This window comes from Chlorocebus sabaeus, chromosome 14 (genome assembly GCF_047675955.1).
Source record: "Chlorocebus sabaeus isolate Y175 chromosome 14, mChlSab1.0.hap1, whole genome shotgun sequence".
In the NCBI taxonomy this organism is placed as follows: Eukaryota; Metazoa; Chordata; class Mammalia; order Primates; family Cercopithecidae; genus Chlorocebus; species Chlorocebus sabaeus.
In genome coordinates, this window is record NC_132917.1 from 12,344,375 (window position 1) to 12,365,692 (window position 21,318).

The 21,318-nt window shown below is 39.9% G+C and overlaps 1 long non-coding RNA gene across 1 annotated transcript; it reads left to right on the top strand.

Annotated features, from left to right (window-relative positions):
- Window positions 1–12,667: 12,667 nt before the first annotated feature.
- Window positions 12,668–18,424, top strand: LOC103220791 (uncharacterized). Its single transcript, XR_492686.3, has 4 exons — window positions 12,668–12,871; window positions 15,469–15,590; window positions 15,768–15,848; window positions 16,798–18,424. It is a non-coding gene; the product is annotated as an uncharacterized lncRNA (long non-coding RNA).
- The last annotated feature ends 2,894 nt before the right edge of the window (window positions 18,425–21,318 follow it).

A 21,318-nucleotide genomic window follows, 5' to 3' on the forward strand; every position in this document is an offset into this window, starting at 1 on the left:
TCTCTCTCTCTCTCTCTCTCTACACACACACACACACACACACACACACACGATTTTTAAAATATATCAGTAGATGTCAACGGCAATACATCTTGGAAGGGAGCTAATGAGCTGTTTTTTTTTTTTTTTTTTTTTGCTTTTACTCCTCCATATTAAAATATATTTTTTTAAGATGAAAACAAAAGAATCATAAATGTAAGAGAAGAAAAGAACTGCCCAAACTTGAAGGTGTAGTATGGCTTTTAGCCAAACAGTGGTGTTTATGTCTTTCTCTGGATTGATTTCACCAGAACCTCATTGGAAGCGACATAGAAATGCAGATTTTAAGGGTCAGTCCCTGGAGATTCTGATTCAGGAGGGCTAAGGTAGAAGTCAAGGTACATTAAGGAGATGAATAGCGGTAGCAACAAAATGCTGGTGCCTGGTTTCATGCGGGAACCACGAGCCAGGTCAAGTGCTGTGGCTCAGTTTCTTCATTAAGCAATTCTCAGATTTGGAGTTGGGATGCCAAGTTACGACTTCTTCTCCTATATAACCACCTCATTGTTATCATTTTGATAGATTTGTGGAATAGCATAGTGTAGTAGAAAACACTGGGCCTTTGAAGCCAGAAGTAACTGGGTTTGAATTTTGACCCTAAAAGGTGCTCACTGAGTGACAGTGAGAAATTATCTAACTTCTCTCACCTAACAAGGCTAGAATAAGAATCAGAGATACTACATATAAAACATTTAAAAAAATATATGGTAGTGCTCAGAAAGTGATAGCTGTTATTATTTCTAGAGGCAGAAAAAATACATGTGTATCTTTTTTCTTATTTTATATGCTAGCATATAACAGGTGTTGGCAGCAAAATTATCTGTGTTTAAAATACACTAAGTACAAAAGCACTGGAAGAGCCACAATTTAGGGCAAAGCAGGGGTTCTTATGCAGATCTACTCTTATACAATAACTCTCAGAAAGCTACCTACCAGGGCTCTCAGAAGACTTTTAATTATGCTCATCTCACATGCAGTGTGATTTCATCCTAGATTATAGCAGCAACTGAAATCCCAGGGAGTGGGAAATTGGTAATCAATCACAGCATCTAGAATTTAGAGAGGGAAAAGTCATATTCAACATCATTTTGTTCACCTTCTGACCAGATGTTGAGTTCCCTGGGGCATTCAGGCATATTTTAAAGACTTGTTTTAAATACTCCAAGGGTGTCGTGATACTGAGTAGAGACAGTTAAGAGTTGGAAGAGACCTCAGGGACTACCTCCTTATTAGTTTGTTCATTAATTTATGCATCCAACACATATAACTCTAGCCCCTCCATGATTTAGCTTTTATCGTGAGCTAGGAATTATGTGAATCACTTTCCATCTATAATTTCCAATCCTTCAGCCACCCATCAAGAGAGGTGTGGTTGCCATATCTTAAATTTGAAAACTGCAATTCGGAGAGTGGAAGGAGTCTGCCTGAGGTGATGTCATTCACTAGGGGTGGAGCTGGCGTTGGGAGCCGCGTTTGTCTGGATACAGAACCTGTAATCTCTAACTCTCTCTATTTAGAGTACTCTGTAAGTACACTACATGCCAGACAGCTGTGCAATGAGCCTGTGCCCACCAAACGGCACAGCGATGTGGCAAGTGACCTTGTGACCAGGAAGGATGAGTGGCTGACTCAGGAGAGGTTCCTCTAGTCCTACTACTTGAGAACTGAGTGACTTGGGCCCACTTCTCAGTTGAGCTGCCCTGGTTTTAGGGTTTCAAATGAAATAGAAGTCCAGTAGAATGGAAAAGATTACTCAGAGCTTGGGATGAGAGGGGCTTATATTCTTCCCGGTCCCTTTTGCTCTAATCTCTTCTCTCCCGAGTCAAGTTAAGGTTATTTCACTGTCTCATGTTGTTGTTCCTCTTTCATAGTTCATTGCCTGCGATGTGAAGTACACCTTTGTTTTTCTTTTAGATTTTTCCCATCAAAATAGCATGCACGCCAGATATTATTTGAATCTGTGGTAGTGTTGACAGGCTATTTTCTGGTTCTCTATGTTCTATACTCAGCTTCTTGCTGAACTTATATGTTTTTTCCCCAGAAATCATATACATTCTCTTTCAGGGTCATTGAGTCCCATAAAGGCGATGATTTGGGGAGACCCAGTTTCCTGGGCAGCAAGCCGTGCTAACGGCTGAATGGCGAAGCAGAGGTGGATGGAGCCGCGTGGACCACCTGCTCTCAGAGGGTCTTGGACTCCAAGTGAAGGCGCTTGGACTAAAGCACAGCTCTGCTGGAGGGTTCCACACAGAGGAGAGGCTGCATTAGCTTTAGAAAGTTGCCTCTAGTGACTGTTAGAGGATGCTAGAGACCATCTTCTACTTGTTGAAATGATATTATAACCATGGTACCATATCCCTTCCTGTCTCTCGGCAAACTACATGGCCTTGCAATTACTATTAAAGAGCAAGAAGACTCTTCAAGTATTTCATAGGCCATCAACAAAATGATTAAAAGGTCAAATGTAAGACTCAATTTAGGTTCAAGTTCAAGGTGGGTGGTAGAATCTCTAAGGTGAGGTTTTCTAAGCAGGGAACTATCCGCTATTACAAAGGAGACTTATGTTTTCGGAAACCAGAGTTTTCATTTGCACATATTTATTTTCATTGCTACCTCCCTCCCTTTCCCTAGCAGTGCCCAATGTCTACCACCACTGCCCTCACTTCCATCTTCTTCCAAGCTCTCTATCAGCCCTGAACCCTCAGGGAAGAGGAGACCAGTCTGCCTCACCTCGGCCTCTGAAAGCCAAACAGCAGGCTCCTGTCTCCATGTTTAATGAGGAAAGCCCCAAGTCAGGAAGACTGGTGCCGAGGTTTTATGGAGGCTCTGGGCCAAATGGCTTAGCCAGGAATTCAACCAGCACTGCCCTCTGTCCCCTGGGAGCTGCAAAATGCAAACAGCACTGGTAAAACGGGAGAGCAATTTCCCAAGCAGGAGACTGGAGCTTTTAACGAGCTGAAGTGAGCCTGCCGCCGTCTTCCCCTGGTCCTCTAGTCTGGCTAATTAGATTCCCAGCTGCACTGAGTCCTTTGATGGCCCAGAGACAGCACACGGGGTGGAGGCTCAGGGGGTCAGCAGTCTTGGATTGAGTTGACAGTAATGAGTAAGCCACACGATGGGATTTCAGGCGTTTTGGAATATATCTCTTCCTTTTCACCCTCTCCCCATTCTTCTTTCCTCCAAGTCATGCCTCAAATTCCACTAATGAGTTTTTAATTTTTCAAAAGAAGATGTGATGGCAAAATGAGGCATGTGCACTTCACCGAAGAAAGATATGATATACTTTCAATTGTGTCATTCATATATTCATTCTTTCTTTTATTTTTTTCTTTTTCATTGACCTACTGAGTTTCTAGGCTAGAGTTTGAGATACAGGGATGGCTTCGTTTTATATTTAAGAAAGAGAGATAGATAACCAAGTATATTTTAAAAATCACCAAATAATTAGGAAATTGACCACAAGAATATTGCAGATAGAACATAGTAGTTAATGAAAGTTGGGTGTAAAATATTATAGGAGAAATTGGACTGAGTTTTATAATTTCTTTAATGTTAAAACACAAACAAAAATAGCAAAATAAATGAGAATTGATGAGTTGAAAGAATGGAAAGGACATTTTGGAAAGTTGGAACAATATGAGCAAAAATGAAATGCTTGAAAATGACAAGGAAGTTCAAGGGGTTCTGCATGATGAATGTATGAACTCTGACCTGGAGGCCCCCCTCAGCAGTCAAGAGACTGTCTCCGTGTCTTCAATGTGCTTGAGCGGGTAACAGGAGGAAGGGCCTATTTACTCTCAGCTATGACAGCCATCCACGGCTAGAGGTACTTGATATAATTTTCAAAAAGTGGGTCTGTGGTAGACTGAATATTTGTGTCCCTCCCAAATTCATATGTTGAAGTCTTAACCCCCAGTGGGGCTGTGTTTGGAGACGAGGCCTGTAAGGAAATCAATGAAGTTAAATGAGGTCATAAAAGTGTGGCCCTGATCTGATAAGGATTAGTGTTCTCATAAGAGGAGACACCACAGAGCTTTCTCTCTCCCTCTCTCTCCATGCACACACCAAGGAAAAGCCATGTGAGGACACAGTGAGAAGGTGACTGTCTGCAAACTAGGAAGAGAGACCTCACAGAAATGCAATCAGATGAAAATTTATCTTGGACTTTTCATCCTTCAGAACAGTGTGAAGACAAATTTCTGTTGTTTAGAACTGCACAGTCTATTTTTTTTTATTTGTTTGCTTTTGTTATAGCAGCCTGATTGACTCATACAGGGCCCCAGGAGTCACTGAAATGGTGGTTTTACCCTTACCTTTGCTCGCGGAGGCATGCATTCTTTGTAGGAAAATCACCTCCTTCTAATTGTTGCTCTTCCCAGGAATTTCCTGCCTTTCCTTTAAGATGAATGGGTATCCCTTTCCTTTGCCACGAGATTCCTATTGGAAGAGAATTCTTTTCCTTGTGCTTAATGTCAGGCTTGGTCAGGTGACATAATCTGGCTAATAGATGATGAGAGAAAGCAGCTGTAAGAATCAGTGCCATAAGAATAACATGTTCCAGGAAGAAGCTGCTTCTTTAACCCAGATCCCAGCATAAAGAAGATGCAGGAAACTGTCATAGCTGCTACAGTCAGCACTCAGTGACTGCAGCTGATATAAAATGTAAGAGAAGCCATAAACGTTTGTTGGTCTTGGGGTTGTTTGTTACTACAGCATAATGAAGAGAATGCTGACTCATACTATCAGCATAAACTGTGGTTCTGAGGACATACATTATATGGCTTCCTATTCTTTTCTTTGTCTCACATATTTAGTCTATCAGACTTTCCCCATACCACCTCCATCTGCCCTTTTTCATAAGGATAGCTTTTTTTATTTTTCTTTTTCTTAACTCTCAGTACTAAGCTCAGGCCTCTATTTCACCAGGCGTCTTCTCCCAGGGCTTTGTAGGTCAAAGCCATTGTTGATGTCCCTAATGCCCTGTGCACAGCTTCATCACTGCATTCACCAAGAAAAACAGAAGGAACCTGCCTCTGCCTCTGTCTCCTCAGCCAGACTTTAGAGGGCAGAAATCTTGCCTGATTCATTACCCTTCACAACATCTGGCTAAGAGCTGGCACATAAGATGTTTTTTAAAATGAGCCATCTTGGCCAGGCCTGGTGGCTCATGCCTGTAATCCCAGCACTTTGGGAGGCCAACATGGGCAGATCACCTGAGGTCAGGGGTTTGAGACCAGCCTGGCCAACATGGTGAAACACCGTCTCTACTGAAAATACACACATACATACACACACACACACACACACACACACACACACACACACACAAAGTTATCCGGAGTTGGGGGATGGTGAGCATCTGTAATTCCAGCTATTCAGGGGGCGGAGGTAGGAGAATGGCTTGAACCCAGGAGCTGGAGGTTGCGGTGAGTCAAGATTGTGCCACTGCACTCCAGCCTGGGTGACAGAATGAGACCCTAAAAAAAAAGAAGAGCTATCTCTGTGTCACAGAAAGTTCAGTCCCTAGAATTCTGCCCTGGTAGATCCAGTCTGTTCAGACACTTATTGGGCTCAAGAGCCCCATTCTGTGTGTATTAAGGAAGGCTGTGCCCAGCGTTATCATAGTGAGATCAGGGAGCAGAACTATGAATGTAAAGGAAGGAAATTCAATGACTGGCTACATATCAAAGTCATAAACAAGTTTGATTAACAAGATGAACATGTCCTCCACTGCACAGGTGGTGCCACATCTTCGGCTCAGCAAGGTTGACCTGAGAGATTTCCAGGTGTTTGTGTCAAGGCAAAGAGGGGCAAGAGAGAAAGATCAGGAACAAGTTGGCCAACATGCAGTTCTTCAGCCCACAGACCACCTCAGTTTCCTACACAAATCTGCGCATACATACACACTTGTCAAAATCAAAAGATTGACTGGGTAAAGATGAAATAGTCTCAAATTGCTATACTAAAATCAGCACAAAGTGTTGTGCCTAGCACAACATATATACTCAGTATACATGGTTTAATTTTTGAATCCAATTTTAATTCAGTCTAATAATAAAAAGACTAGCAAAATGATGTTATTTTGAAACAAATGATAATCAGATTGAAATTTGTATTTAATTCCTCGGAAGTATTTGGGCTTTGAAGAAAAAAAATGTATTTAAAAAAATACTTGAGTACTTTTCCTGTGTATCTTGCTGTGCTAAATGTGAGAAAATAGAGATAAAAAGATAAATTTACCTTCTTCAAGTACCTCTGAGTCAGATGAGGAAACAAGTCTCAAAACAAATGCGTTCAAACATTCATTAGAATTGCTGTCATAGGCTTTTCTAAAGAGAACAATGGAAGTACTAAAAGGGAGTCATCAATGTTAACTTGATAGATCAGGAAAGTCTCAAAGAGATAATAAATGGTATGAGTTTTGAAGGATGAATTAGTGTTCGATGGAGAATATCAACACACATACTACGATTGATTTGTGATATAATATGCATGGACTGTAGTTTTAATAAAGAAAAACATCTCGAAACAAATGAATTTCTCTGGGGATGTGGAGAAATTATGCCCAAGATAATATCTGATATGTAGCACTTGATTCGATGTAATTGATTCATGAAACAAACAATTTTACTGACATCTTCTGATTTCATGGTTTCTGCCTACATTTGGATATTGGTGAACAAAAACATCTTCACTATAACATCACAGACAATAACTTCCCATTTGTCTCCTAGCTTAGTAATTCAACTTAGCTTAACGGAAGGAGAAATGGACTTGGTATTTGAAATACCTGATCTCTATCCTTTCCTGATTGTGTTTCACTGGGCAAATAACTAGGACTTAGTTTTTCATCTGTGAAATGGGAAGAAAAGTAACAAAAAATTATTAGTATAATACAAACATAACAAAATAAGGTGCTAGCCACATAGTAGACAGTCTATAAGATGGCATAGTGACTTACCATATTAATAAAGCCTATTAAGAATGGAATGACTATTGCTATTTCCAAAAATGAAATCCACAAGTTATTTAAAAGCTATGAAAATTTACTGTTCCTTATGACCACTCAAAACACTTTATCTAGAGTTTGACAGTAAATTTAAAATAAAGTTTTCAATATCAAAACAAACCACGCCATGCTGTCATCTTGTCTTCCTCATTATCAATTCCTTATTATGTAGATAAAAAGAATGGATTAAAGAACATTTGGAAATAAAGTACATTCTCTTTTGTATTACGTGTCCTCAAATAAATGTATATGTATTTTTAAAAAGCCCAAGACGTGTGCAAAATATTCTCATTTTGGTATTAGATTTAACTTCCAGAATCGAAATACATTTTCATTCTCCTACTCAAAGTCGTTTTGCGGCTTTCCATGTCTCAAATTGGTAAGTTCAGGCCTTTACAGGTGTTCTTTGGCAGTGATAGAGTATTCCTCCCTGTCCAAACTGTGGTTCTGGAAGGGCCAGGTAGTGAGCAACCAGTCCATGGTGCTTATTGTGAGTTCAGTAGTTGGCTGAGCCCCTGGGTTTACTCTGATGTTGGCTGACTGGGTACCACAATGGATTCTGCTTAGGTGGTCACAAGATGCATTTTCCGGCCAGGCAATTCTGCTATTTAGGATCTGTAGTGGATCAAGGCTGCAGGCTGGTCTCCACAGTTATGCAGCATTGTTGCTCAAGCCATGTGGGACCAAAGACCATGCTCCTTCAAAATGCACAACTCAGGATTGCCTCCCTGTCTGTGTGGAGCCAGGGGGTGGGCTCTTGGCTGAGTTCTGTGGCTGCTTGATCTCTTGGATAAAGTAGGTCTTGACCCTGTGCTTCTCAAAAATCTGCAGAGGTAGGAGTCTTCCTGCCTGGGCAGGGTTGCTATGCACTTTCTGGCTCGATTCTCATGGTTTGACATATAGCTGAAATGTTTGCCAAATAAAGAATTCAGCCATGTACGGTCTTTGGAGAACCAGAAGAATGCCTCCTACAAAAGGGCTTCTTTCAGGCATCTATTTTAGGTTAACATTCATGATGTATCCTAGGGCCTTAGCTACACTGGTTTGTGTGTGGGTTGTTTTGTGTGTGAGTGTGTGAGATACATTTATATCTATTTCTAGAAAGATAAATATACATGACTCAATAGTTCATTTACTAATGTGTATATGCATTTGAGGGGAGCAACTTATATTTAAGAAAAATAATTACAAAACATTTAATATTAATTAGGTTACACTGAGTTGCAACATGGTTAAACAACACATAGTTTATGTCTTTAAATGACATTGTTTTATTTTGATAAGTCATGTGTGGCGGGAATATTTTGTTATGTTACTAACCATTGTGGTCCTTTTTCTTTTTCAGGAATATGTCCTATTAGCCTATTGACCTCCTGCATCTAGGAAGCCAATTCTATTCCAGCACAATGCAGAGAGAAAAAGTGACAGATCTAGGTGACCTAAGGACAAAAGAAAATATTCAGAATGGTATATAGCTGGTCAGATATAATTCATCATCCTTGCGGTCAATTATTAGATAAAGATTGCCTAGTCTGGAAAGATAGGAAGGAATAGAAGAAGGATGAAGGCAGAGAAGTTGGGGGTTCCCAGGAGAGGAGTAGATGAAGAGTCTTTGAGAAGACATGAGTAACTGAGAGTAGAAGACAGTCAGTGCCAAAGACCAAAAAGAGGGCAAGGCCTTTGATGTTCCCAGTGAATGATGTGGTCAGAGAAGGAATATCAGACGGGTTTATTGAGGCAGAAAGCTCCAGGTCAGTTTTATAAAATCTACTTGCCCCGAAGTGACATGGAAAAATACGAAATATTTTCCCCGGGCCTAAGAGTTGTTCAGATAGAATCCAAGAGCTGGCAGACAACAGGGGTCCCACCAGGTAAGAACAAGCACATTATCACTTATGCCAGTATGGAGAGAGGGCAAGGGCCAATGACAATTGCAGCGCTCTGAATGGTTGCATTCCACCACCCCCATTCATCTGTTGAAACCTGATCCCCAGTGTGATAGTACTGGAGTGGGATCATTGGGAAGTAATTGGGTTCCTTATAATGGGATTAGTTTCCTTGTAAAAGAGCTCAGAGGAGCTTGTCCCTTCCCTTTTGCCAGATGAGGACACATAGCAGGTGCCTCCTAGGAGAAACAGACTCTCATCAGACACCTAATCTGCTGGTTCTTTGATTTTCGACTTTGCAGTCTCCTGAACTGTGAGCAATACATTTCTGTTGTTTATAAATGATGCATTCTTTTTAAAACAATTTTTAATTTCCATAGGTTACTGGGAAAAAAGTGTTATTTGGTTACGTAAGTTCTTTGGTGGTGATTTGTGAGATTTTGGTGTACCCATCACCTAAGCAGTATACACTGCACCCAATCTGTAGTGTTTTATCCTTCACCCCCTTCTAATCATAGAAATGCAAATCTAAATCATAATGTGGTATCACCTTGCTCCTGCAAGAATGGCCATAATCAAAAAATGAAAAAAGAATAGATGTTGGCACAGATGCAGTGAACAGGAAACACTTCTACAGTGCTGATGGGAATGTAAACTAGTACAACCCACTATGAAAAATAGTGGTAGATTCCTTAAAGAACTAAAAGTAGAACTACCATTTGATCCAGCAATTCCACTACTGGGTATCTACCCAGAGGAAAAGAAATCGTTACACAAAGAAGATACTTGCACATGCATGTGTATAGCAGCATAATTCGCAATTGTAAAAATGTGGAACCAACCCAAATGCCCATCAATCAATGACTGGGTAAATAAACTGTGGTATTTATATATGATGGAATACTACTCAGCCATAAAAAGGAATGAATTAGTGGCATTCACAGCAACCTGGATGAGACTGGAGACTATTAATCTAAGTGAAGTAACTCAGGAATGGAAAACCAACATCATATGTTCTCACTTACAGGTGGGAGCTAAGCTATGAGGATGATCTAAAGGCACATGAATGGACTTTGGGAACTCAGGGGGTAAATTATACATTCTAAGGCATTTTGCTGTAGCTGCCTGAATGAACTGAAGCAACAATGAAGATGGGATATATTAGCTCTTTCCAGTACTATCAGTGGCTTAGAGCAGTGTATGTGACTGATAATTTAGAAAGAGCACTAGGATAAGGGTAGGAGAGCCACTGAATAGACTTAGATTAAATGTCCACTCCCTGGTAGAATGGAGGTTTGCAAATATGCATAATAAGTTCAGGTATAGACAGATTAAGTAATTGCATTTGTTGTGTTCTTTAACTTTTGAACTTGGTACTTTTCAAAATATCTACATGGGATAGATAGATAGAGATATCAGCATATCTAGATATGAATATATCTATGTAAATCAATATATACTGATCTATATATGTATAAATTAATATATCTACATAGGATACCATTTTTTTCATTTAAATAAGAAAAAAGTTTGAACTAAATAATATATGAGTTCCCCTTCAGTTATAGCATTCTAGAATCTTGATTCCATAAATGAGAGCTTTATAACCTGAATGTATTTATTTTTATCTTATGTAGAAGGCAAGATATTCTGAAGATTCTTGTAAACCCATTCTTCAATTAAATTCCTCCATCTAGCTTCAACTGCAATAATAAATACACAGCATACAAATACCGTTTAAAGTAAAATCTTAAAATCCAAACACTACAGCATGGCTTCTGTAGTTGGGCCCCTATTATCTCTGTATCGCCTTCTGCTCTTGTGTTAGTCACTGGCCCTTCTGGTCTGGGGACAAATGTATAATAAGCACTTGTGTTGGAGCCTTTGACCTTGTTACTTCCTTTGTCCAGAGTGACATTCCCTTAATGCTGCATAAAAGGTTGCTTCTCTTGTTTGACATCTCAGGACAAATATCACCATTTCTGCAGGGCAATCCCAGATCGTATTGACTGACATACCTGCCTTCTACCTCTTTTCCTTCTTTAACACATGGCCCTGTCTTGTGTCCATGTCCAGGGCTGCTTGGTTTGGGCACTGCCCATGGCTGCAGGCTGGGAGGATGAGTGTGGGTTGAAATCTGACTCACAGATTCCTCCTGAGCTCTAGAGGAACATCTTCTTTGTATTAGTAAGAGGCAGTATTGAGTAGACAAGCCTTTCTTCGTAGTGGGAGTGGTATTTTTCTTCTCTGTTTTGTCCTTGTAGAGGAGACAGTTGTTTTTAATTCATATAGTGGCCTATGAACTAGCACATAGTATCTTATATTTTTGTGTTTGGTTTGCTTATTTATTCATCTGCTCTGTCTTAACTTATTTATCATCTGCTTTTACCCACTAGAATTTAGATTCCATTAGGATGTTGACCAAGTCTCTTTGGTTCATCTCTGTAATCACTGATTTTAGAATATTACATGGCACATATTAGTTGAGAGGATTAGATACCAGGAAACCACCTCTATTCATAATTTAAAATATTATTAAATTCACATGCTATGAAATTCTAAGGAATGCCCACCATTTCTTATACAATCTATGAATTCCTCAAATGGACCTAAGCCTTGCTCCCTGACCAATGCCCCACATGTTCTGAGCACTCATCCTTTATTCTTTAGGTTTGCTCTGACCATAATGTTCTTCCTGCTGTCATCTATGCTTGAAGAGCTCTATTTTCCTGGAATAAATCTTGCATTTTCCAAGTAGGTTTCTTAGGTTTTTCCCTTATAAGTCTCCCTCCTTTTATGCTTACCAGAGAAATTTTCCAGTGCTTGGGAAATTCTCAGCAAAAAGCCCAGCCTATAGCAGATGCTTGAAAAATGCCAGTTACCTTCTCCTGCATTTCGGAATTGTTGATCTAGCCCTTGTCTCTTTTTATAAGAGTAACTTATTTACAGATCATACATCCTCCTTCCCACTCCAGCTCTACAACTAACTTCTAGAGAAAAAGGATCGTGGGCTTTACATCTTTGTGTTACCTACTAGGCACATGCTAGAAATACTGAATACTTTGTTTTTAGTAAAAGACAGCAAAATTCTTAAATGCTTATCAATAGACCTCACAAGGACATTGTGCACAGAGATAGAGATGGAGAACACCTGTGCACCCCCATTATTCTGGTGCATAGACAGAGGTGGACTGTTATACAGCAATTGGAAGTAACAAATATGTGGCTGATGGACGAATGTTAACAACATAGTGCGTGGTGAAAAAGGAACATAATGGCATATAAAAAACAATGAAAAAACGATGCCACTTGGAGGAATTAAGATGCCTGCCTATAAAACGATAGCACACGCAGTGTATAAGGACACACAGACATCAACATAGAATTGTTCCTGATAATGGGGATAGGAGAATTGGGAGTGAGAAATGGTGAGAAAGGGGAATCAAAAATAAATAAACAAATATATTAACAAACAAAAATAGCACCAGGTCCTTCCATATACACTTGTTGATGATAAGCCATGAACAAAGAAGCATGGTTAACGCATGCCTCTGCCTTTGTTATATCCAAACAACAAGGGATAGCAAATGCCATGAGAAATAAATACAACTACCCTCTCAGGAAGCAGCCTCTGGTGCTCTCCTTTCTCCCCCACTCAGTCAGGGGATGGTGCCCATTCTTGGAGCATTTGGAGTCCCTCTGTTTACTTTCATAATCAGTCCTCTCAAGAAAGTTCAATCTTCTTTGCATTTGTTTGTGCAAACTTGGCAGAAAATGCCTGTCTTAATCTGCTTCATATTTTCAGCAACTTGCACAGCACTAGATAAGTAGTAAGTGTCAATAAATATTTGTTAACTACATAAATTGATGATGGAAAAAAGAAGAGTATCGGACATAAATTGATAGAACTCATCAAGCTTTGTCAAGCTGGTCCCAGGTGAGTGCATTTTCTCTTTCTTTTCATCTTGATGTGTGTATGTGTGTGTGTATATGTATATATACATAGATGTTAGTGTATTTTATAAAATTTTTAATATATACTATATATTTAATACTTAAATACATAATATTTTATAAATAAATTCCTTAGAGGAATTTATAAAATATGACACATTAAAGTATTAAGCATATAATATAGATATTTAATATTTTAATACATAGTACATATTTAATACTTAAATATATTATTTATTATATATTAAGGAATTTATAAAATGCTATATATTTGAAAGCTTTGACTATTACCTTCTAAACAACCATTAGAAAACTCCTTTTTCTATGACTCCTTCAAATAAACAAACCATATTTATGCCTCCTCCCATGAAGTTTAAATTCAAGGAACCTACCTATCCCCAACTCTACCAAACTGCTTTCAAATTGAAGATTGGAATCTCGATTTCAGTGTCGAAAAGTAGATCAAATCTGACATGAGGGTAAGAAGGCTGAGTGATGGGCATCTTGCATGCCATAAACACACAGGAGCTTTCAGTCCTTTATTTTGTTCTCTAACTTTAGCATGTACTAGGCAGGAATACTTGAAAATGTTTTTGTCCCAGGGCTATTTCTGCAGGTATCAGGCAGCCTTGCAACTTTAGCTTAATGCCCCGGTGGTAGGAGATAAGCTATCAAACAGTTCAAAGGCAGTCACGTCCCCGAATACGTGTTTTTGTCTGTGGTAAATGTATTTGCTTTCACTCTTTAATCTGAAAATACTTATCAGCGAAACAGCAGCCATAGAGTTGGGGCAATGGCAGATTAACAATGGTTTTACAAAAGGGTGTGTTGAAGTTTCTGTCTTGTAGTAACTGCATTCTTTTAACTGCTAGAAATACCCTTTCATAACCCGCAGACCTCTTAATCATGTCTCCTTAAAGCTGTAGGATTTTGGATGAATTAAATGTCTCATCATTTATTGCACTCACCAAACCTGAGGAAATTATTTTTAAAAAATCAAATCCAAACTGTGTTATATGTGAGCACGATGTTTATTTCAAATGTGCAGCTCCACTGTCCTTCTATATTTAGAGAAGGATGTCTAGCAATTACAATAACTTGACTCAAGAATCAAATATTTAGGGCAGCAAACCGTGTCTATTTCAGGGCTTGCAGCTGACGTACATTCTTAGGATATACAGGATAAACACAGTATTTCATTTCACGTTCCTAAAAAGGGAAGTGACCATGAGCAGGATGAAAAGGCTTTGTTAACCACACATTATATGCACTTGCAGCTAGCTGGAGTTTGGGCAGCTGAACTGGGTCATTAATAAAAGTCTGACACAGCCTGTGACTGAAGACATTTAAAAGGTTAACATATTTCAGTCTTTCACAGAGTCATCAAGACATGTACGTCCACAGAGTTATTAATACATTAGTTGAGTCTATAATTATTATCCTAATGGCTCTTATCAAAAACAGCAAGAGGTAGGCAAGAAATGGATAATTACAGGATGAGCATAGGGAGATGGCCTTTTTTTTTTTTTCAAAAAGCTTTCCATCAGCATAATGACCAGAGTAGCTGGGACTCATTCTGAATTGCATTAACCAGATGATGTGATTACTAAGTAACTTACTTAATTAGCTCTGTTCACCAAAGATTAGTGCAATCCAGCTTCCCCATCCCTCCCTACTACCTACCTCAGGTAGAAACAGCCCTCCTTCCCTTCCAATGAACAGCCATGCATCCTCTTAGACCAAGCCTGAGGGTGTCATTATTTCAATGACATTTTCCTTAGCTCTATCAAAGGAAACTGTCTCCCCATCCATCCATCCACCCACCCACCCACCTACCTAATTTTCTATGTCTTTCCAAAATGGATCTGAGTTGGCTGTCAAAGGGCCATTTACTACAATAAGATATTTTTTAAAACTAGTGATAAAAATAAGGGAATAAAGAGAAAGTAAAAGAGAGAGCAGAGACGAGACACTCTGGGGCACAGTCAGTCTGCAGAACGAATGCCATATGGTTCTACGGGGTTACTACAGATTGTACCCACATTTGTCTTTTCTCTTCTTTATAGCTAAGACAAAGAAAAACTACATGTATCATCACTTGTAAAGTCAACTGGTCCTCAAGGCAAAAATGAGCCAGTGGCTGAGAAGAAACACAGATTTATTTATTTTTCTAAAATCAAGATACTGCTTGCCCCACGTTTTCATAGGGCAGCCACCATGTGAAGCTGTGCATGTTACCTTCCATGGCGTCCCCACCACCGACACAATGGCACATTTCTTAGGGTTGTCTCTTCTAACACCCCTGGGGGCGACTGGTGGCATAACATTAACATGAAAACCACTAAAGGAAAACTAATGAAAGACCAAAATGGAAAAGTCCCTTAGCACCTTTGATTATTGCATTCTAAGCAATTATTGTAGTGTTTCTTCTTTCTTGTTTAGTTGTTTTCTATCTGCATTAAGTCAATTCCTTGAGACAAAAAGAATAGGATTTTGTGCACCTGTGAATCTATAGAGATGAATAGTGCCTGGCACTGTTGATATTTCTCAAATGAATTAATTCATGTGCTGTAAATACAGGCTTTTTAAAATCTCTTAGAAAATGCCCTTTCTTGGAGCAATACTGAAACGTTGAGAATGTGGATTAGAATAATCAGCAGAGAGGCCTCGGAGATGTATCCCACCAAAGAAGCCTTGGACAGGTTTCCCCTTTTTGCTGTTTGTGTTCATGGTGCCTGCTCATGTAAGGGATGTTGTAATGGTTAATTTTATGTGTCAACTTGTCTGGGTCACAGTGCCCAGATACGTCATGAAACATGATTCTGGATGTTTCTGTAAGGATGTTTTGGATGAGATTAATTTGTGGACTTTGATTAAAGCCCACAGTGTATCTGGAATTGGTTCCTTCCAGTGGGCTCTTGGTCTTGCTGACTTCAAGAATAAAGCTGTGGACCCTCAAGGTGAGTGTTACAGTTCTTAAAGATGGTGTGTCTGGAGTTTGCTCCTTCAGATGTTCAAGTGTGTCCAAAATTTCTTCCTCATGGTGGGTTTGTGGTCTCGTTGGCTTCAGGAGTGAAGCTGCAGACCTTCGCAGTGAGTGTTACAGCTCATAAACGTAGTACAGACCCAAAGAGTGAGCAGCAGCAACATTTATTGTGAAGAGTGAAACAACAAAGCTTCCACACCACAGAAGAGGACCCAATGGGGTTACTGCTGGTGGCTAGGGTGGCCTGCTTTTGTTCCCTTATCTGACCCCACCCACATCCTCCTGATTGGTCCATTTACAGAGCGATGATTGGTCCATTTTACAGAGTGCTGATTGGTCCCTTTTGCAGAGTGCTGATTGGTCCATTTTACAGAGTGCTGATTGGTGCATTTATAATCCTTTAGCTAAACACAGAGTGCTGATTGGTGCATTTACAATCCTTTAGCTAGACAGAAAAGTACTCCAAGTCCCCACCCGATTAGCTAGACACAGAGTGCTGATTGGTGTGTTTACAAACCTTCAGCTAGACACAGAGTGCTGATTGGAGTGTTTACAATCCTTTAGCTAGACACAGAGTGCTGATTGGTGCATTTACAATCCTTTGGCTAGAAAGAAAAGTTCTCAAAGTCCCCACCTGATTAGCTAGACAGAGTGCTGATTGGTGTGTTTACAAACCTTTAGGGAGACACAGAGCACTGATTGGTGCGTTTACAAACCTTTAACTAGACACAGAGCGCTGATTGGTGTGTTTACAAACCTTTAGCTAGACACAGAGCGCTGATTGGTGCGTTTACAATCCTTTAGCTAGACAGAAAAGTTATCAAAGTCCCCACCCGATTAGCTAGACACAGAGTGCTGATTGGTGTGTTTACAATCCTTTAGCAAGACACAGAGCACTGATTGCTGCATTTACAATCTTTTAGCTAGCAGAAAAGTTCTCCAAGTCCCCACCCGACCCAGAAGCCCAGGCGACTTCACCTCTCCACAGTGCTCCACATTGATAAGTGGGCCTCAACCAACCGTCTGAAGGCCTGAATAAAGTGTAAGACTGACAAGACTGACTTTCCCTCCCTCCCGCAACAAGGAATTCTCTGGAAGACTGTCTTTGGACTGAAACTGAAACTCTTTCCTGTTTTCAGCCTGCCAGCTTCTCCTATTAAATTTTGGACTCTCCAAGCCCCCAGAATCATCAGAGCCATTTCTTAAAATAAATCTCATTTTTATATATCTATATCTTCATCTTATAGGTTCTGTTTCTCCAGAGAACTAATACAAATGCATCCACTCACTGGTCATCTATAAGGAGGCTACACTTCTTTCCTTTTTTTTTTTTTTTTTGAGATGGAGTCTTGCTCTGTCTCCCAGGCTGGAGTGCAATGGCGCGATCTCGGCGCACTGCAAGCTCCGCCTCCCGGGTTCAGGCCATTCTCCTGTCTCAGCCTCCAGAGTAGCTGGTACTACAGGCTCCTGCCACCACGCCCGGCTAATTTTTTGTGTTTTTAGTAGAGAAAGTGTTTCACCGTGTTAGCCAGGATGGTCTCGATCTCCTGACCTCGTGATCTGCCCATTTCGGCCTCCCAAAGTGCTGGGATTACAGGCTTGAGCCACTGCGCCCGGCCGGAAGCTACACTTCTAAGTACCACTTGCATGTCATCTCTTGCCTTGACTCATCCCACGTTTCATCCCCAATCATCACAGCCACTGTTGATAACTTTGTAGCCTGTGGCTGAGAGTCGTCTTTGGAAATGCAGCAGATCCGTTGTAAATAGGAATCCAACTAATGAGAAAGCAAGACCTTGGAAAGCCAGAGCCATGAGGGCGTGGAAAACCAATTCATTGAGTTCTGCTACCCCTGTTTCTTGCTCTGAAGAGAGGCGTAGGAGTGGCTACGTTAAGCCAGACAGGCACAGGCTTTGCAGTTGGGCAAAGGAGGATGCAGAGTGGCGTTTAAGGACACATAACTAGGAGTTGGAAGGGTATTAGGCCATCCCAGGGGATGTTACAATGGGCAGAGGTAAACATCTAAGGGTCACGTGGCTTTTTACCCCATCATGGCACTCATTAAGAACATGGAACACAAAAACAACCTCTGGAATTTTACAGGTTTCAGGAGTATAAGTCCCCAGTTGATGAGATTAATCTACCATGTAGCAAAGCAGAGGTTTGAAATGAATATTGTCCATGTATAGAAAATACAATTACATTCTTGCAAAATTAATTTTTTTGCAGGCTGAGATTAATACCTGCTCCAAAACTTAATATTGTAGAGTAAATGGTGACATATCATTAGTACTTCGATTACATATATTAACATATTAATATAGATGAGTATCATAAAATAACATACTTATATATAATGGTAAATGAGAAAAATATAAAGCTGAGCGACAATGATGTAGAATAAACCACTGGTTCTGTGGGCAAACAAAACTATGTTTGAATCCCAGATTCATAACTTGACCAGGGAACTTCAGGCAGGTACTAACATTTTCTTAGGTAATGGTTGTATTTTTATCTGTAAAATGGAGACAATCTTTTGACCTTGGAGGAATTTTGTCAGAAATAAATTTGATTATAAATCTAAATCATTGAGTCCAGTTTCTGACCAAATAGTGCTCAGCAGATGGCGTTTCCTGGATTCTGTCCCAGTGTGTAAAATATGTATGAATGAGGAGGACGCCTGGAAGGAAATAAATAAAACCGAAAACACATTTGTTGGGGTGATGAAATGATGCACGATTAATTTTTCACTTTTCAAAAATTTCTGCAATGTTGCATCGTTCTTTTAACAATAAAATATATATATATTAGAAAGTTTTTCACCAGGCCCTACAGTCCACAAAGTAAACAGAGGAATGTGTCAGATGAATTTGGTTTCTCTCTCTGACCCTGCTGCCTTACACGGAGAGGGGCGGAGCAACGGGGGAGCCCATGCACTTCCTTCTTGGTTAAATCAGCCTGGCCCACTGATTGCGACACTCCAGAGCCTCATGCTTTTCTCAGCCTTTCAGTATCTTTCTGAATTGCTGTCCAAAGGCAATTTTTTTCCTGTTAAACAGACCTGCAAGGTTGCTAGGCACATACAAGGAAAAAGAGATTCCGGTTACTCAATACTTGTTTTGCAAAGTCTGTTTAAAAAAATTGCATCATATCCCATTTGATGATTGTGCAATGCAGGGTGGATACCTAAACTGAAAGTTAAGTAAGTCTGAGCTCTCGGTACCTTTGCAATTGAGACATCCATTTATATGCCAGTGGAAAATATTCAGTTGTTATTAGTTTTAAGTAAAAAAAAAAAAAAAGGATAAAGCCAGTGAAAATAGACCCCAATGCTCCCTGCACAGATAAAATACACACAGAAAATTTCCTATCCTGTTTCTTCTCAGGTATTTGGTAAATTATGCTCATGTGGTGAATATAAACAAGATTAGTCTTTGGATCCTGCCAATTCACCTGGGGTTGTCTTTTAGTACAAAGAGTACCGGTTAGGGAATTGCCCAATCTGGATGCAAGTCCTGGTGCCTGGCAAATGACTTAATCTCTCCAGGTGTGATTTTCTTCCTCTTTTTGATGAGGGCAGTAATAGGAAGTCAGAAATTAATGTAGAATAACTGTAAAGGACTGAGGCTACAGCCCGACATGCATAGGGGATCAATAGTTTCCTTCCAACTCTTAATTTTCCTCATCTTTAACTGCTCGCCATCATTGCTCCTGTTTCATGCTCACTTATCAAACGTTAATTCCACCCCAGGACCTACATTAGTACTTGGGGTGGGGTCAACAGATACAGGGAAGAGTCAGCCCTGGGCACCACCCTTCACATGCTCACAGTTTATTGGTAGAAGCAGCACATCTGTGAGTGGACTCTGGAAATAGCAGATGGCAGGGCATCATAAGGGAGAAGTTTATGGAGTGTGAGGAGCAGGTATGGAGGGAGAGCGAAGAAGGAGAAATACCTCTACACTCAGAAATGCCAGAAATCACTGTGCAAGAGCTGGGCTTCCATCTAATGGTGTAGTATAAGCAAATCACCGTCCTAGGGAATTTGAGCTGTGTCCCTAAAAACAAAACCATCAGCTCATAGTCTGTTTACACAGTTGCTTCTCTAGTTGGTGTTTCTCTAACTTTGGGACATCATTTACCCTCTGCAAACTTCCATTTCCTCAACCTCTAAACATGGTCAACATTCCATGCTTCTTGAGTATGTGTTCTGAGGGAAGAGTTGGCAGTGCAAGAGAATGGGGAAAGGGAATTAGCGTTCAGTGATATAATTGACATGAAGTTGGTTAAATATAAAATCTTAGGAAAACGTGAGGCATTATTATGGCGCATAATTACATGCTTAATACAAGAGATGTGGATTTTGAATCAGACGAAGGAATTAATGTTTTGCACAGATTCAACACTGGTACTTTGAATAAACTGGATGCTTCTTTGTTGATATAAAGGGAAGAAACAGAGACAATCCCCAGCCTGAGAGTTTCCACAGGCAGTTGAAGTGCATTGCTCAGCCGCAGCTCATTCCCTCACCCAGCACATGCTCTGTTACACTTTCTACTGTCTTTGGCACAGAAAGTGCACACACATATTCTCAAAGGGAAAATGCCATGGAAATGACACATTTTTCACAAGATGTGGAATTTCTTGTGTCTGTGATAGGCCTGAAGGCTCAGCGTATAACCAAGCTGGCACATATCTGCAGAGTGGACTCTTTTATTCCTGAAGACAGCTCGGAGATAGGTACAATTTTTTAAATTGCTGTCATAGAACAAATAAACCTGAGATGAAGCCTCCATCGAAATACACCTGACACCTAGAAATTGGGAGCCTTTGGCATCAGTCCAGCAATAGCAGTTTTTTGGGTGCTTGATGGCACTTTAAACTCAAAGTTAATTTAGCAAGTGTGTTTCCAGAAATGAGAGAAAAGGACTGTCATAGGACTTTGAAATTTTAACCTGCAAATTTCAGATACAGTTGTTAATAGAAAAATTCTTATAAAAGTCGCGTAATAATCCTTTCAGGTTTTTATTTTTTATTCATAATATTGAATGATACTATTCATTCATAACATTAACTCAGTGATTCATAAATACCAGAGAGATTTGTTTATTTTTCCCCATTATTGTTTTATGTATTCAATCTTTTTAATCTTACTATGGTTTTCTTGATATTTATTTTATATTTTGTTAGAACACCACAGTAATTTAAATCCTTTTGTTTTGCCAAGTTGTTTCACCTTCTGCCATTGGGAGCAGTTGGTTCCTGTGTTTCTCTAAAACACCCCATCAATGTGTGTATGTGTGTGTGTGTGTGTGTGTTTGTGTGTGTGTGTATTAAGCATTTCTACTTTCTGGCATTACAAGATGCTGCAAGCTCATTTTGTATGTTCTCTACTCCAGTCCTAGAACCAGCCATTTCTCCAACAAGCCCTGGTGCTTTTTATT